Source organism: Caloenas nicobarica, chromosome Z (assembly GCF_036013445.1).
Source record: "Caloenas nicobarica isolate bCalNic1 chromosome Z, bCalNic1.hap1, whole genome shotgun sequence".
Taxonomy (NCBI): domain Eukaryota; kingdom Metazoa; phylum Chordata; class Aves; order Columbiformes; family Columbidae; genus Caloenas; species Caloenas nicobarica.
In genome coordinates, this window is record NC_088284.1 from 86,298,500 (window position 1) to 86,317,757 (window position 19,258).

At 38.6% G+C, this 19,258-nt stretch overlaps 1 long non-coding RNA gene across 1 annotated transcript in view; it reads right to left on the reverse strand.

Moving 5' to 3' along the window:
• Positions 1-4,783: 4,783 nt before the first annotated feature.
• LOC136002586 (uncharacterized) overlaps positions 4,784-19,258 on the reverse strand; it is a 61,229-nt gene continuing 46,754 nt past the window's right edge. The window contains exon 3 of the long non-coding RNA XR_010607926.1: positions 4,784-5,123. This is a non-coding gene — a long non-coding RNA (uncharacterized LOC136002586). The remainder of the gene's footprint in view (positions 5,124-19,258) is intronic.

Genomic DNA, 19,258 nt, shown 5'->3' on the forward strand with positions numbered 1-19,258 from the left:
ACCTTCGTGCATACTGTTGCAAGAACATACCGGCTACAACTTAATTTGAAAGCTTCTCCTTCTAGATAGAATATATACCTTTGAGTCCTGCTTTTAATATGATTTTGTCTAACTGCAACATGTAAGCTGGTACTCATTTTTGCAGAAATGAGTAAACTTAAAGATACAAGCTTATCTCTGAACAGTGTTGCTGAGAAGTCGTACATCCATAGCAACCCTTCCTTTTAGTATTTACCTCTGCTTTCTCTGACCACAGTAGTATCCAGTGAGCCGTAGACCCCAGGGGTTCTTCTCTAGTAAACATTACAATGAAAAACATATAATTTTCTGAAACATCAATTTTAAATAATGTCCAAACAATTCCAGGATTTAATTTGTTAGTATGGCTATGTCTTTGAGGAACTGCTGTTTTGTTTTGGTTTTCCTTTCTTCCTTCCTCCCCGCCCATAAATATCAGTCTCACCTCTTCCATGACTGGAATACATTTCTATCATTTAAGTAGACTGGTAACACAAAGTTCGAGAAGCAACTACAGATGTATCCTCAGATGACAGCTTTGATGTTTGTATCCTGTTTAGTTGCTGCATGGTGAAACCTGGGCAAAACAAGCAAAGTACAGTATGCAAGGTGACTGTTGTGTAACTGATGTACCGAGGAAACTTTGCAAATAATCAGACTAAACTATTCTTAATGGACACCCCATTGTGAGGAGAAGCAATATGAATGCTGTGTGATTACCTAACTTTTGGAAGCAATTCCTACTCCAGAATATCTGAGCTGCACTAAGTCTAAAGGCTGAACTTACCTTGGATGACTGTGTGATGTGAGAAATGTAGACTGGTCCATCTGTGTGTCTGATCCAATTAGCAAGGGTTGTAAGGAAATAAGGACAAAGACATGAGCTTTTTTACGCTTTTATTTTCTTATTACCATCAGCGATACTGAAAGTGTGACACAGGTACCCAAAGTTTACAGCAATTTTACAGTCTAACTATGGTTCTGTTATTATTACTGGATACACATTTCTCTGTCATCTTTCAGATCCCTAAAAAAGCCAATGAAATAGCATTTGCTGTCTAATAGTGTTTATTTAAGTGTTTAAAATAAGTAATGTAAAATTGATTGATCTTTTATTTAATATAACATTTTATCTATATCTTTGAACTCTGTCTCCCATATGTATTTATCATGACAAGCACAGAAGATATATTTGAACTATTCCACGACGCTTAGTTAAAATGAGATTTAAATATTTTTTCCTCTTATGCTCAGTGTCCTTAGGAGTGGATACACACAAAGTTCCCCACATTATTGCTTATTTCAACATAAAGACAGAATAAGAATTTTTTATGTATTCAGTGATGCTGAACCCTGGGAGGACAATATTCCAGAAAAAGGCAGTGATTTTTTTTTTTTTTTTTACATTTGTCAGCTAAATTAAACACACTTAAAAACAAGCAAGCAAAAAGTGAACACCGCAACTATTTTTTTTTACCAGAAAAATGTAGCCTATAAGAAGTGTTTGCTTCTCATTACTGCTGATGTTCCTCTCGATGGCAACTGTAAAATGTGGGGCCACAGTTGCATTCATTGTTCAGTGAGCTTGTCCACATAGTTAAACCCACCGACAGCAATGAATGTTGATTGTGACCTTTTTTTGTAAAGCTTGGCAGGGTGGGGGAGAAACATCGTGTGGTGGTTAGGTTGCTATCTTCGGTGTTAAGGCCTGAAAGCATGAAGTAAGGAGGAGGATGGTTAGCTGGAGGGTACAATCAACGGTCGATGGTTTTCACTTTAATTCCAAACTCACCGACAGCGTTGAATGTTCACTGAAGCAACCACTACAACAGAACTCCATTGACTTGACAGCATCTGAAAATGTCTGAAAGGAGGGGGGGAAATCAACATTGACACAACAATTTTAATCATACGGATGATGCAACTTCAGTCACTTTTCTCTTACCAACACCAACACCCTTCTCTGCTCATCCTATTTCTGTCTTCGTGCAAGGAGGTGGCAGTTTTCCAAACTTCTTTCTGTGAAAAAGAAGATATTTCACTCATTCAGGCTTAGCAACATAGGTTGGAGATCCAGGCACAAGTGGATTAATTCTGTCTACTATTTCACAAAACTGAACTTCACAGCAAGCCAAAACACAAGATCCCATATATTAGCAGAGCTGGCTAGGAGTTTTGTGAATCACTGTTGCCAATTATAGATTGCTCAATTGAGTAAAATTTCTTCTGCTGACATGGTTCGATTGGATTTAAACTTGCTTAGGATTGATGAAAACTATATTTTCTTTTAAGAAGGCTTAATTTCTCCACAAACATCTTAGAGAGAAAGAAGGCCTTTCTTCCTTACCAATTGTCATACATGCAGAGCCTGTTATAATAGTTTTCAGGAGGAAAAAAGACAAATGTACATCAAGGCTTGATTACTTAAATTTCTATTCGTATATTTTTTTTAGGTGGCAACATGCTGTCCATATCCAGAACTTGATCATCACACAATAAAGTGCTTATTCTTAAAAATTTCCATAGTAGCACAACACTTTTTCCAATCTTCAGAGCCATTCAACTCAATTGTCCTTATTCTTAAAATAAATATTTTTTTTAAAAATAGACATTTCTGTGGGGTTGCTATTTTTGTATTGGGGGGAGGGTTTTAGAGGCTGGATCAGAAGGCAAAACGTGGTAACCTAGGAATTTTACCTTATTTGCATTTGCGAGCAGAGTTCTGCAGAAGGTCATCTTGAAGCTCAGCTGGTCTGGGTCCTTTTTTGCTAGGTCTGCTCTTAGCTTGGTGTATAGAAATGATTGTCTTCTAGGAATTGCCGTTTATCTTGTCATTTGGTAAAAGATGTCTTGTACTCTTTCTCATCCATTTCTGATTATTTTAAAAATCACAACCTATCTAAAGGATGGAGTGTCATTAATATAGCCCGTTGGGGAACTAGACAAGAAAGGAATCAACTAATTTTCTCCTGTATGGTAGATTAGATGTGTTTTGTGTAGGAAGGCCACTGTGGTTATGAATACATCTGACTTCTAATCAAATGTGGCAGTCAACTTTTTTCCTTTTTCCTGACAGAGCAGCATGAGATGTTTTGTCTTAAGTTCTGAAGTTTGATTATTATTTCTTTTTTTCTTTTTTCTCCATTCATTTGTACTTACTTTTTGACAGTTTAATTCCGTGACGTTACAAAAGGAGTTCCTCATACCTGCAGGAGTGATGAGAGAATAAGGCTCTCCAACTCAGCAATATTTTGTGCACCTGTTCAACAGGGTCGCTCATGTTTGACATCCATCCTATTAAAAGCTGTCTTTCCATACACTTATTTCTTTCAGTACTTACTCCTATGCCCTTGTTCCCTGCTTCCATCTATCACTTCATATTTCCATATGGGGTCTTGCCCGGCTGGTACCTGGCAGGATGGGCTGCAGGGCAGGAGAGGAGCTATGGAGAGCTTGTGGCTGGGTGGATTGCATCTTAGAAGGAATTACTTCCACAGGCTATTCCCTCCCTGGCCCCCATAATGGAAAAACCTCAGTTCCTTGGTTACTCAGCCTCTGTTGAAACAGGCTGAAACTTGTAAGTACAAAACCACAAAACAATATTCCTGAACTCCAGCTCTGAATCCTGATGTGTGCAGGTTATGCAGGGTAAAAATGCTTTCATCTTCTCTCATCAGGTTTTAATTAAAAAAAAAAAACAAACCCTTACTAGTCTTAGCTAGCTGTTACAAATGCCAGCTTTATTTTAAGTTTTATTTCAGATCTGCAGGCTTATGTGAACATTCAGATTGGATGTATGTTTTTTTTTTATTTAAGGTTAGTAGGTCATAAATAAACCAAAGCACTTTCCTTGCTAGGAGCAATAGGGTCATGGTGTACATGAAATATCGCTTTAAAAAAAATTGGAAGCTAACATGAATTGACAGAGGTACGTGAGGAAGTAGTTCGTTGTGTTGCTGTAAAGGCCATAGGGATTTGGACTGCTGGAGCTGCCCGTCTTAGGAATAGATTAGATATCTTGTCTGATGACCTGTACTTAATTTAAGTGACTGCCTTTGCCAGTCCTTCCAGAGGGCAACTGTGTGAAGTAGAGCATCTCATCCTCAGTCTTCAGTCCTTTTCCTTCTCTTGATGGCCTGACCTAAATTGAAGATATGGGTGTTGCACTGCACAATTACTTCAGTGCTATGTGAACTGCGTGTTTAGTTCTGATTAGTTAGCCTTTCCATCTTTGACCTTGATTTCTTTAATCAAAAGACTAATGTTCAGCTTCATTTTCCTGGTTAATACTGGCAACTATTATACAGTACACTCATGTTTAACAGCTGCTTTGTGTAAAACAATAATGAAAGCTCTCTCTCCTTATGTAGAAATAGTGGCTGGAGCGGTGAAGTGCTGCTCTGCCCTGCTTAGTGCCCCACCTCGTCCTTTTCTTCCTTCTCCCTCCCCCAAATACTTGATGAAATCTAAATAATAGATGTCAGGTCTGGCTTGCAGGCTACTTCAAATAGCTGCTTTAGTACTTTAAACAATGTCACTGCTTGTACAGTGGTGAGATCACTTAGGAAAAAATACTTAGGTGAATACGGACGATCTCAGGTTTGGGGAGTTTCTGACGATTTTAGATAACTTCCCTAATGATGCATTCAAACATTCTATTCAGTTTGTACACTGATTAAAATAGCACGTTAACTTATGTATATGGTAGATACTCTGCATTGTTTACAGCATCTTCTTTAGCTGGCATTGAATTGTTACTGGAGTTAAGACCTTTTGAAGGCAAATATCCATTTGTATAAAAGGAAGACAGCAGAACAATACTCATACTGCAAAGTTATCTCGTGGATACAGTTGTTGGCTACTTCCACCTCCCACTTGCCCTCTCCCACAGTCTGTCAACAGGCTTCCAGTTATACACTTGGGGACAGGAAGAAATGCAATGAGTGGATGTATTTTTAATTGTGTTGCAAAAATGAATTCCAGTGGAAGTGTCTAAAAATGGAACTAACACACTTGGGATCAGATTCTCAGCTAGTGTAAACTGACACAGCTCCGTTGACGTCAGTGGCATCTGCGTTTACACCAGCTGGCACCTGGATGCTCATCTGGAAAAAAAAGTGGAGTAGAATGATCAGTTATCAGTTCTTATCACCTTTTCTGTGTTTTGTGTTGTGTGTTCATCTTTTTTATTAAACCTTTCTCAAATGACAAATTTTCATGTTGCATTGACACTTTACCTACAATAAATTAGCAGTAATACTAAATCTCAGTAAGTATTGACACTGCTGTGCTTCCAAGGGGAATTAAATCCAGCTGACTGTAGTTATTAGAGATTCAATTTATTCTTGGGTGACATTGAGTTATATACTGAAAGTAAAAACTCTGTGCAGCTATCAAGAGGAAGTCCTTTTTCTGGCAAAATGAAAAGTGTTCATTTCTTCTGTGGACTTAAAAACTGCAAGAACAGAATGCAATTATCCTCGTTGTAATTTAAGACTTTCAGTGTATTCCAGAAACACTAACTGCACTTGTTTCTGCAGTGCACTGGAGTGTAGCATCAGCTTTTAATTACTAATGCAGTAATTCTAAGGCCAACATTTTTCAAGAAATCCAACTAGACAATCACAATATTTTCATGTTGCCTTCGACCTATGGAAACGTCTCTGTAAACCTCTGCTGGAAAAAAAGATGTTTTAGAGAGTATTTCATAATTTACTGGAATACAGCCATCTCTGGAGAAAAGTAGCAGCTGCATAATGTCTTGAAGCACTAGGGCATGCAAGCCTGAGACAGGAGGGAGAATTGTGATTGACTTGTTTAAATTCTGCATTCTACAAGGTTGCTTTTTTGTACCTTATTACATGAAGAAATCTAAAGTTATGCAGAATCATCCTTGTTCTTGCTTATGAAATAAGAGGGGAAAAAATATCCTGGCACACCAGAAAGCACTTTTTGAGGTTGAAATAATAACCGCAAGTCTTTTTTTTTGAAAAAAAAAAAAAAAAATCAAAACTTGTTTGACACTCATCCATCACAGATCAATCTGCAGTTCATTCAGTCCTATCAGAGTTCTGCTGGCCCAGAAACCAGGACACCTCCAGGTATGCTAGTTCACGTGTGTGTAGCCTCAGTTGATTTAGTTTTTTAGTAAGTCTGCTGTCCAAAAATTGACTGTGCTCTTGAAATTAAAGCCGTCAGATAATATTATATATTGACAACGCAGGCGATGAGGTGGGATGCTGATTAGCCAAGTTAATTTAGGAACAGAACAAATGTGAGGAGCAGCAATGATGGTAGTTCAATCAAATATTTGATTGCGCTTCCAGAAATAATTCAATTGCAGAGTTAAAAACTATGCTTTGCCCATTAGAATTTTATCTGATTATTATTTTGTTAAATTTTTGATATTAAAGACACTTCCAAAACAAAATTTAGTGTAAAAATACCCGAGGCAATATTTGCTTTTTTGCTTATTGCTTTAGACTTATTGTACCTCAATCAATATAATTTGTTACTCTCATTTACCAAATCATAGTTGCATTCACGTGTTCTAAACAGACCTTTATATCTGAGCTACTGAGCCTGACTCTGCAGTTTATTACTTCATGTTGTTCGTCTTGTTTGAAATTGTCAGAGCTTTTTCGACATACAGGATTGTGGTACTGGACCTATAAACATTGCTTTTTATTTAAAGCCAAGAAATTGGTGAATAAATTCTAATACTGCCTATAGTTTCCCAGCCCTTTGGATGACAATTGTCTACTCTCTGTTACTGGAGCACAGAGTTACTATTTATGGAAGATATACACATATTTCAGCGTCTATAAATCGTATGCAAACATCTGTTCTTTAGATCAGTAGATGGAGTGTGGTAACTGCTTTTTACATTAATATCCATGAAGTAATGGTCACCTACTGACATTATGCTTAAACTTTAATATTTTAGCAAATATTTCAGTGATTTATCTTTTCAGGCAATGCAAGTCAAAACAGTAGAAATTGCAAACACTGTCTGGCATAGAGTTCTGTGTGGCCTGTACCCAAAAAATGTCAAATGGAAGTTGTATGTTCGAGAGGTTAAATATTAAGAGCAACACTATCGACTCAGCTAAAACAGAAGAGGTTCTGTTAGTAATTCTACATCCTCATTGCTGCCTTTGAAGGGAATTTTTTATCCTCCTCCTTCCTGTGATACGCTTAAACAGTCATCCTTTTCTTATTTGATGAATCTAGACTGTGTGCAGCGGTCTACGTTTTTGTCTTAGCAATATGATGCCTTTCCCATGTGATCCTGCAGGCAAGATTCTAAGGCAAATAACTGTGAAACTGCTCTTCAGAAAACATATGGTACATGTGGAAACCAAGACTGTGTACAAGGTAAAATGTAAGATGTGGGAAAGACAATACTGTATGATACGGTGGGTGCCGAATGGAAAGGCAGAGGATAAGAATTTTCTTATTCTGTCTGTCTTCAATATCTGTGTTAGTATTTTTACATGAAGTGTTATCAGCTATAAAGAGAAGAATCTTCAGGATGTATTGTGTTTACATCAAGCATTTATTTGTTTGTCGTATGTGCCAAGACCGTGGATTCATTGGTTGGTTTTTCAGCATCTCCTTGTCTTTGTATTTATTTTATGGGAAAATGGATATTTCGAGGCTAAAGTTATGTCAGCATAGCAATTCAGTTTTCACAGAATGAAAGTATTAATGGAGAATAAAACTATTCTATATTTCTAAAAGTTAGAGTCCTACTGTAGTCAAGTGTTAGACAACAGATTGCAGTTCTTTACCTGCAGAAAATGGGCTGATTACTTTTAACTTGCCTGCTGATCCTCTTGGTTTTTAAAGGGGGAAAAAGGCCAACAAAACCAAAGAAAACAAACAAAAAAACCCAAACACAAGTGCTTCAAGATGAATGGGGATCCTCCTCTTAGGATTTGTGGAGTATTTCAGTACAGTTTGTCTGTTGTCTTTTAGGTTCTTTACAGTGACTATCTGAAATACATATATTCAGAAAAGCAGGTTTGGGGCTTTTAAAATTATTGTTTAGCTTGTGCTTTTGATTTTTTGTTATTTTTTAGAAGTTACCAGTAAAGGTTCTGTTTGAGTGCAAGTTAGCTTAGGGATTCTCCATGTGTCTGTATCTCGCTGCCAGAGCAGAGTGCAGTAGCAACTGGCTTTAATATCCCATCCCCTTCTTCTTTCTGAATCACCATGGGAATGGACTGTGAGAATCCCCAAATTCAAATAATTATGGTCCTGCTGCACAAAGTTTCTTTTGATCAAGAGCAAGTCATTTGAACCCTAATGTTTAGTGGGTAATACTTACAGCCTCATAAAAGTGTAGTGATGGCTGATATCTCATAGTCCTTTGAACATGTGAAGTGCTATATAAACAATATAGGGCTATTGCACACAACTCAAGCTATTAGCGTTTGAGGCACACTGCCCCAGGCCCTTAGAGGGGAAATCACATCTTCACTGGAAAAGAGGCACCTTTTCGAATTCTCTCTCTGCTTCCAGATTAAGTATCAGGAGCTTTCTAGGTAGCCTGTAGATATGGAAGAAAGAAAAAGAGTATATTTTTTCAAATACTGTATTTATTATTCAGTACTGGATACTAGCTAAAGGTAGACAGCATTCAGTTAGAAGTGAGATTCTGAAAATGTAAGGATGGTAAATCATTGCCCGTTTGCATTATTTCCTTTGTTGTAATTGTATTTTGGCATTCTTGTGGGTTTTTTTCCTTTGTGAAATTTGTGCATGCAAATCTACTTGTTGCTAACATACTCAGTATTTTTCATGTGTAATTTGAAACAGATGATTATGCTTCATCTTTGTTCCTAAAAATATCACCATACTTTACAGAAGTTACACTATAAATGCAGTTCGAGAGTAGGTGAACACTCTGTGGATTTCTGTGTGTAAACGTGGGTGAAATCTTGTTCTTAAGATATAAATACAAGTTAAGAAGATAGTGGGGGGCACTTGCTCAACAGTTGATGTAACATCTGTCTGTTAGAGCTGAAGGTACTGCTCAAATGGGAACAACGTTTTCATGGGATGGGTGGAATTGCCTGATTTGCTTTGTTTTGACTCCATCCCATATCCTCTATGCCCTGATAAACGAAGGCTACTGCTTAGGCGTCTCAATACAAGCCTATTGTGCAATGACTCCAGCGTGCAGTCTGGGGTGGTAGAAAGGCTCATAGCTACCTTCAGGGGGAAGAGGAAATTCCTCGAAATCTTTTTATGCCAGTCATTGCTCCAGTTTAAAAACAAAAGTATTTGGTCCAGAGCTGGCAAAACATTCTTTTTGCCTTTTGATGGTGTAACTTCTTATTTTCAACAGCACAGACCATTCTAAAGAATTGCATTTTTTTCTGCTTTTTTTTTTTTTTTTCCTGTTCTTTTGTGTCTTGAGCTAAGATTTTAGGCATGTTAAATGATGTAAACAAGTTTTGGATTTTTGTTACTGTTATCTAGGAACAGCCATTCAAAACAAATATGCTATTGACTCAACCCTACAAAGCTCTGAACACAGAATAAGCTCATACTCCGAAGGACTGGGCATGCAGTTTAAATATTTAGCATAGCAAAACCCATTGCGATACAAATTGCTTGTACTGGATCCAATGATTAACAGCACGAATGCGAAGCATAATCCTGTATAGTCAGGGAGCAAATGCCAGTTTGTTTACTGTTTTCTGTTGGTTTGGGTTTTGTTGGTGGTTTTTTGGTTTGTTTGTTTGTTTTTATAAAGACCAACACACACAAGCTACTCATTTTCTGCCCTGGCAAAAGTATTTTTAAGTAATATATATTCTTCTAAAGGAAAATAGCCCACATTGCAGGAACTGTTATAAAAGCCTTATGAAAAATGGTGCACCCTTAATGTTTTTAATCTGCTTGTATTTTTGAGGCTCTCTCAACATCCTCCTCCCTGTCCCTGTTGAGCTCAGTGGCCCTTTGAAAAGCACTTTGTGCTCCAGTGACCACTTTAAACTTTCTATTGACAAAATTAAACCGGACTCCTCATTTATTTTTCCAACAAAGTGTGAGTTGAAAGTGGTCATTGGCCCAAAAACCTGTGGTGAGAGCAAAGATGATTTTGTTGGGAAGAGGGAATGATGTTTGGTCTCCTTTTCTCTGTCCTTCAGTCCCCTTCTCCTGCTAATTTCTTATAACCCTCTTGCTTCTTCACCCCTCCCAGAGTCCTGGGAAACTGCGGCTCCCGCATCCCTTCCTGAAGTTTCCCTTTTCCAGCCCCACAGCAGCCAGGTTTCCCTTTTTGTGGCCACCCGATGCAGTAAAGAAGGTAGGCCAGGAAACAGAGCAGTGTGGGGGACCTTGGCTGAAACTGGTTTGTGAACCCAAATCCCATCTCTTAAAACAGTGGGGAGACCGACTGGGAGATTGGCAATTAAGTAAATGAGTGAATGGGCTGAGGGAAAGTATGTCTCGGCAAAGGCAGTGGGGACTTTTAAACCATTCCTTTTGCTTCATATGTGCTTCTGTGTGTTTTAAGAATACACGTAAACACTCATGTAGACGCAGTTTAATGTGATAGAAGACAGGGAAATGTCTCTTTCTTTCGGAGATTTAAGGGGATCGGATTTGTAGATCTGTAACATCCAGAAGGCTCAAACATAAAGTGTGTTCTTACACAGCTGGATCTTGTTTTTCTTAAGTATCTAATACATTTAAACACTCAACCTGTAGTGAATTAATAGTTTTTGGAGTAGGTGGATGGCATTTTATGCGGTCAGCACCTTCTCTAAAAATATCTAGGGATCCACTATTACCAGCTCAGTAACCACTCTCAATCAACAAATCATAATCTGAACCACCGTAGGTGACGTTGGCTATTCTGAGAAGTTTGGTTTCTGCATCAAATCAGATTTATAAAACCTTTCTTGTTTAGGTACCTACTAATTTTCTTGCTAAGGGTAATAAAGGAGTTTGAGGCTCACAGATTCAAATGTCTGTGCTGCTTAACAGTGTTCTATTTGTATTTTTCTTCAGAAAATCTGGATGAAATTCCATTCGATGGGAAGGCTCCATCTTTTAAGTCCCCTGGTAACCCTATACTCCGAACACCTAATGCAGAGACATTATGCTGGCTTTTAGGAGATAGGGTGAATTTCATTCTTGGGGAATATGACCCAGGTGCTAAAAAGCTATAGCTGAAAGTGCTAGGTTAAAAGCACAAGTCAGCTAGGTACATAAATATTACATGGCTATATTTTTAATGGGTGCCTGTTGTAGAATTGCTTTGTTTAAAGATCTCAATAACCCTGCTGATTTATTGCGTCTTTTCTAGAAGTATACTGTTAGCAGGAAACTCAGTTGAAGCACTTTCAATCATGTTGGAGGATCATTATACTTTCACTTGAATAACTAATTAGTTGCAAGAAATTAACCACTGCTGTTAAGCACAAAAACACTTCCAAGAAGGGCTTTCATTTTTGTTGTGGAAAATGACCTCAGGCACTTGAGGAAGGGGGCAGAAGGGAGAAATAATGATCCTGCTGTCTTTTAATATAGCTTTTGTTTTCGATTCAACCTGATAACTAGCAGGCAGCATAGCTGCCTGAATAGGGCACTGCTCTTGGACTTGGGATAAATATGTTCTAATTTTGCCGGTCCCATGGATCTGATGACTGACCTCATTCCATTGATTGAAACTGGTTTAAGGTTCCGAATACTGTCCCTTAAGGCTGTGGGAGACAGAATATGAGACTGGGGAAGAAATGAACTGGTGAATAGGATGGAAGGAAGAATATAATATGACCGAAGAAAGGACATAACCAGTCTGTTTATGTCTCTGGAACTTATTTTTCTTGTTGTGAAATGTGGATCATGCTTAATTGGCGTGTGAGGGTCTAGTCTGAGTGTCTTGCATAAGAGCTCTGTTATTGTCATATGCTGTTCACAGCACTGCTAATATAATGTAAGACACAGTGAAGTGTGGAAGGCGAGTGAAGAGCAGCTCAAATACTCTCTGTTGCTGTTATGTAACAAATACCCTTTCCCAGCGCGAATCCTGGAGGGAAATGGAAGGCAAATGCCTTTGGAGATCTAGATTCTTCTCTGATACATAAAATCAATTTAATGAGGCGATAACAGAGTGACAAATCCTGGTCGCCCTTTTTTTTTTTTTTTTTCCTTCTGGAACTGCAATTTCACTCCTGCTATTTGAGAAAATATAAATGAATATTAAATATATTTTTTAAATGATAAAATTTAAAAATAGCTTATGATGCATATACAAATTGGTCATCTCCTTTCAGTCTTCTCCTCCTGCTATTGCAGAGGCAGTGAATTCTTCAAGTATTTGAGAAAAAGAGAAATATTCCTCAGTAATGTGAGGGCAAAGGGGAGGGGAAGCTTAATGGTGTTTCTTGCTCTCCCTTTCCTTCTTGCTACCCACACTTGCAAGATCAGAAATGTAAGTCTTCAAAATGTGTATCTGAGTTGTGGTGATACAGAAGCACTGGGAATTATTCAGTGCAAAAAGGGAGTGGGTTAATGTAGTCATGACAAACTCCTCCTGAATATCAAAAATAAGGGTAGCACTACTCCATTCCTATAATATTTTTAACACTTTCCCATCTCCTCAGGCCTTCTTTCCAATGGTTACTCTCAAGCACCTGTTTTGGGTACCTAAAGATTAGGATCAGAATCTCATTCAGCTGTTTATGTTTATACTGGATTACCTGCACAGTATAAGTGTCTTCTGATAGTACTTGCTGGATATGGGGTTGGTTGGTTTGAGGAGTGTTGGGTTTTTTTGTTTGTTTTGTTCCAAATTTGCAACTTATTGCAACACGAGAATATAGTAGAGAGGAAAGTCATGCCTGACTCTTTTAGGGGAGAGGTTGCATATGTGCCTGCCAGGAAATCTAACTTAATGTGAAAGCAAACAGCAGAGCTGCCTTCTAGAAACAGGACATGAGCAATGCCGTAACAGCCTCAATCAAACCTGTGATAGCATTTTTCTTGACGAGCTGTGGGGCAGACAATTTCAGATAGGGCATGCTGCCACTGAAACAATTCAAGACCAATATAGGCAGCCAAGAGCTTGTGCGTGTGTGCGCGTGTGTTCTTACACATGTGCGAGCCAGTCTGCTTCAGGATAGCTGTACGTAAGAGCTCATTAGGAAAAAGGAAGGGAGAAGGGCTTAGTGAAAGTTCTTTACTACTTTTTAGAAAATTACTTTCCAGACTTTTAAAACATGTTACCCTTAAACTCCATGCAGGGAATTTCAGCAGGACCAAGGGATTTTGAAAAATCCCTTCCCTTGACACTCAGTGGAATTTCTGCTAGAAAATCCAGTCCTTTCTTTTGTGCAGCGCTGAAAAGGGCAATCCGAGCACAAGAAGAGCATAGAAATGTGTTAAATTTAATGCAATGTACCTTTCAGATGAACACTATGCGATAGCCTAAGATTCTTTAGTTCTGTACCTGTGGTTCATGCAAACTATGTAGACATTCACGCTTTGTAGTAACTACAATTGAATAATGTATAACTGAATATAAAACTATTAACAGAAATCCAAGATATAGGCTGTTGACAGACGCCTCAATTTTCCTTTCCCTTTTATGAATCTGTTCTTTGGTTCGTTCCTATTACCTAATTTTGTTTTACTTGCTCTTCCATTTTGATCTGTAGCTGTTCAATGAGATTAATGAGTCTTTAGATAACAGGTACTGATTTTGAGAATAGTTTCAAACTTCAGTTTGGACTTCTGCCTACAGTTCAGATTGGGTTCATTTGAGTTCTTACTCAGATCTAAATTTTTTTCCTTTAATTTCCTTCCCACTTGGACACTCTTATTTATGCTACATCAAATATTGACTTGCTTGTGTTCAGACATCAGCTGTCCCTGTGCTGCGGAAAATATTTGTCCTTCATAGTCTCGTAAAATCAAAAGAATTGGAAAATGTGTAGTCAAAAAAACCCCAACAAACAAAACCAAACCAAAACCAAAAGAAAACAAAACCAATCAACCAAAATAACCCAACAACAACAACCACCACCTTAAATATCTAGGGAGAAGAGAATGTAAGACTCTTCTGTAAAGGAGAACCTTTGAAATACAACTAAAAAGGATAGGCGGCTATGTGTCCCCAGCATTTACACTTCAGTTATTGGATGAAATCACGAGACACAAAAGCTGATCATGAATGAATCAACAGCAGAACAGCTCTAGACCTCTTCACTGAAAAATTGTTTCTATACAGGCAGAGTATGTTGAGCCAAGAGACTGGGGGAGAGGCAGAGAAATAGCACTTTAAGTGAACTATGGGAAAAAGCATGTAACTGTTCCATTCTTTCCATCAGGAAACTCATATGTATTAGTTGTGTGTAAATGTAGTTAATTTCCTATTTCACTAGCTGTGCATGCATGTAGTTGAGAAGATCAAGTAGATGAGAAAGTGGGTTGGGTTGGTCATGCTTTAGAGAATCCTTGCTTCTATTTGGCCTACGCTGAGCAAACCGAATGTGAAGGGATTAGCTCCTCAAGCGTATTCTAGATGATTTCAGACAAATGGAAAGGAAGTTTCACTGAGAATCAAAAAGGTTCTGAACTGGAGAAAGTATGCTTGCTTGCCTAGTGTAGTCCAGTAAGATTTTTATTTTTTTTTTTCCTCTTTCCTCACCCGGTTGTCCTCTACTGAGGACATAAGCCAAGCTTTTTTTGTCTTCCTTTCTGGTTTCCCCAGGTTTAAGTCTGTAAACATGTCTTTATGCTGATGAGTAAACATATTTCTGCAAAATTTTACAGTGCACAAACATTCAAAGCTTGTACGTCTTGTCAGTTGATTCCATTTTGACATCAAGAAAAAAACATGGCTGCTTTTCTCAAGCGATCATTAGTTTTTCATGCAAAGCTGATGGTGATGAGTTGGAGTTTCTATAGTTCAAGATTCCTTACAAGTGTAGTGAGTGAGTACAAATTCACTTACTACATAATTACAAAGGCTTGTCGGAGTTTTACAGCTCTGAGTAGAAATAGGGATAGTTTTATTGGTCAATAAAGATCTGTACTTTGCAGATTATACCATGCTTCATGAACATTAAGAGCAAACAGTCTTTCTTGCATTATGGCTTCTCTGTGCCTAGAATGTTTGATATATGTTAAACGTTTGTCAGAGATGTGTAGTCAGAAGCTGAATGATGAATAATGTCCCTGGCATTCTGTCCACGATTTTTTTCCCCACTGCCTTTATTAAAAGAAAGAAAAAATAATGTAGTCTTGGGGCTTAGGACCTACTCTTTCTCATTCTTTGTTGTACTGTTTTGAGCCCTTGTATAGCACTAGTATCAACTATTCAATCAGCGTCTTTGAAAAGCACCTACCAGACTGCCAGATTCCTGATGCAGAAAAGCTAGATGGTGCCAGAAATCAGTCACTCGGTGCTAAATATTGCTGCTGGCTCCACTCCCTGTCTCTCAGACTCTGTACAAGTCTAATCTACTTTTCTTCAGTGAAAAGATGGATTTAAAAACACCGTCTGAAGTTGCTGTTACATAACAAATGTCTTGCCATCCTGCATGGGTAAGGAGTTAAACTGGTCCCTGGTCTCAAACGGCAGCAAGGTCCTATTTTGTTTCCTTTTGGTCTTATGTCACATGGAATGCCTCCATGCTCAGGTATCGTGGTATTTGTCAATCAGTTCTTGACTTGCCAAGACTGAAGTTTAGTGAATACAGAAATTCTTCTATTTTAAGCAGAGTGTTTTGCTGCCAATCACATCTAAATATCAACATCAAACTGCCTTGCACATGCACAGAACGCCAACGAGGAGAGTACCAATAAAGCAGTTCAGCTGCCCCCAGCTTTCACCACCCAGATGATGTCTGTACAGAGCTGGCATACTGAAAATTAAAATGGTGTAATATTAAAACTTAAATCAGAAAAAGTAATGCCAAAGCTAATGTGCAAACAGTGCCTTTTCACAACTGCAAATGCATTTTAATGGCATTTCTGTTTTTTATGGAATACAGGGACCTTCCCAAAACCACTTAGACACGTTTGACTGCATCAGAAAGACTAGAATGCATTTTCCAATCACACTTATGATCTCCAAATAATTTTAGTAGGCATTTAAAACAGTCATCACAAAATTAGCCCAATGTAAACCTGATCGAACTGTATTATTTTGCTTAAATATAGTCCACAGCTGGCTAGGGTGCTTAAGCAGCACATACAAGCTGAATTCAAAATCTGAATCCTCAAAACACATTATTCAGTGCTTGTCTTGCTACGGAGGTGCCCGAAAGCCTGGCCACCAAAATATCTGCCAGATGAGTTCCCCGTTGCCCCAGCCCGGCCGGCGCTGAGCTCCCCCCAGCAGGAGGGTCCCTCTGGCCTGGCTGCAGCGTGTCTTGCACAACAGGCTGCAGGAGCATGCGGTTCCCTTCCCTGCGCGTTCTGCTCCTGTGAGCAGTCGTTGGAGCAAGTCCTAAAGACGGGGGAAGTTGGTGTCTCAATTCCCAGGCTGTGGCTGAGCATATTCTCTGTTGCCAACTGAATATTTAATTGCTCTTTGCAAATTGGGAAAGCTTATTGAGGAGGCATTTGAGAGCATCTCTCAATCGGAATATCTGGTCATAGGTAGGGAGCGGGTATGGGTTCAAAATCCCATTAGTGAACCTGGCATTAGAATCCAGGTCTTCCATGCCCTGGGTGGGTAAGCTCTTCCTTGAGACAGAGGCAGTAAAAGTGTCAGTTCCTTTGTCAGCTGGGTGAGGAGCGTTTTCAGGGCCAGACTGCAGGAAGAGAGTTCCTGGTCTTGTCGCTGTAATGATACCAACATTAAACCCAGAGTTTCAAGGCTGCGGCTCTAGATCTGTGACTCTCACTATTCTTCTACCTAATTTAGGACCACTCTCTTCAACCTGCTGACTTCTGAGCGCCCTCTTATGTGCATAGTTCTTTAAATAATATACATAGCTGCCTAGATATAAATCTCCATGGATATTTTGGATATAGAGGCTTGGAAGATAACTTCAACGCTTATTATTTCTATAACTTCAACACTTATTATTTCTATAACGTCAGCCCTTCGGTTTCTCTAACCTCCCTTCCTCCCCCAATTAGGAAACGGATGTAATTATTATGGATTTTGGTTGACTCTTCTTCTCCTCAACTAAGAGGCTAATATATTCTTTACTGGATGTTCTGCTTTCTTCTTAGGCCTAACTTGACGTTACTCTTTCTGCCGAAGTGACAGCTCCTGGGTGATGTGTGACACAGCAGAGCCAAGATATGGGGTGTGATTTCTCCAGCTGCACCGTTCTCCAGGAAGAGGCTTAGCAGGTAAGCCAGAGCCACAAAGTCTCGCTCCATTATCAAAGGGTTTAGCTTCAGCTGTTAATTCTAGACATCTGTTGTATGAACCCAGTATTTATGCATATGACTTTAATGGTTGAAAATGTTAGCATATGAATCTGAGGGGCTGAGACAGATTTTTACTATGCAAATTGGCTTTTCGCTAAACCACCCTGAAAGTAAACCTGAGAAGATAAAAGAAAATATTCCTATGTACCAAACTGCAGAGGTTATGTCTATTTATTACTCTGCCAGTGAGTAGTCAGATGGCCCAGATGAATACAGAAGGCTCATTATATCTTACAATTCTTTTCTGGATTTAAAAGGATGTGAAACAGCTCTGAGATAAATTTCTTGGTTTAACATTAATATGGAGAATTACTAATGGGAGCATCCTGTAACTTTCAAGGCACTTTTTCTCCTCCATGTTTAGGAAAGAAAAAAAAAAAAAAAAGCTGCGATAACCTTTATTCTGATAATGTTATGATCCACCTTCAATGTATGGGAAGCTCTAGCTTTGCTTATCTGCAGAGTTGAAGCTTAAAAAGTGCTGTGCAGTTTTCTTCTACTCTGAATATGCTAATTAGAGTCTGTCTTTAAAAAGTGGGATTTTCCAGGAAAGGATTTTGCTTTTCGATTGACTTTGGAAGGAGTTAACTGTGTATTTAGAGCTTCCTTATCCATGTTCACCTGCTTCAGTCTGTTGTTAGACTGCTTTATTACTGAAACTTTACGCTGATCTTTTTTTTGTTGTTTATTATTCAGAAGATTGGGAAATTGAAAATAGTCTAATTACTCCTCCCTAGATGCCTTTGGGAATACTCGGAAAACCTAACTGTAAAAATTTGCTGTAGTATGAATCTTGCTGACTTTAATTTGACTTTTTTCACTCATTAACTTGAGACAATGAAGGGGAATGTTTTTGATGTACAATGAGACTGAGCTCGCGGAAACATGGAAAACGCGCCTGTTCTTGAGAGATGGGGTGTGCAATAGCTTGTGAGGTGCAGTCGAATAGCTGCCATGACTAAGATGGGTGCTGCTTAATACGGGTCTGGTAGAGCTGCTGTTTCTAGTTGAGTATCTCTTCCCTTTGCCTTCCCTGCTGCTTCTCCCGCTGCTGCAGCACTGTCCTACATTTTCCCACCATGGAGGAGGAAGAGTTTGTGGGGGAATACTAGTTGGCAACAGAAGCACGCTTCCAGCTGGATTCTAATGATAACACTCAGAAATATGTTGCAAAAATGCACTGCAAAGAGGGGAAAAGAGAAATAACAGCCTCAAGGGTTATCCTTCTGTAGTGAACTGTGGCAATGTAGATTGCATTGCAAGGGGTTGCGACTGTGGCTTCTGACAAGATGGTAATTATAAACTGAAGATAATTCAGTGTGCTGTTTATATAATTTTTTGTTAAACTCGTCATGGATATTTGTTTGAGTTGTGATTCTCTTTAGGTCTGACTTTTTCATCATACTGTATTCACATTGTTTCCCTGTTATGTTTGGGGAAAAAAATTGTCTGAAATCTTGTCCTAAATTAGGCAATAGAGATACTCTTTTCAGGACCAGAATACAGGCATAGGTGTTTCTAAGGGTTTGAGAAGTCTTTTGGGGCTTGTGCCTGGCTTTGGTTTCTTTCCCCCGAGCAGGGCTCTCCAAATTTCTTTCAAATCAGTTGTAGGCACTTAATAATGAAAAATGATAATGTTTGAACAGCCAGGCACATGATAAAAAATGTGTGTCAAAATTTGCAGCTTAAAAAGAGGTCTCTGGATGAGCTCAGCAAAATGGTTCACAGATTATGTTAATTGATGTTCACTCTAGAAAGTATCTATGGCAAATAGTCTGATTATAAAAGTAATTATTAAACTGATACGGAAACTATTATGGTAGCT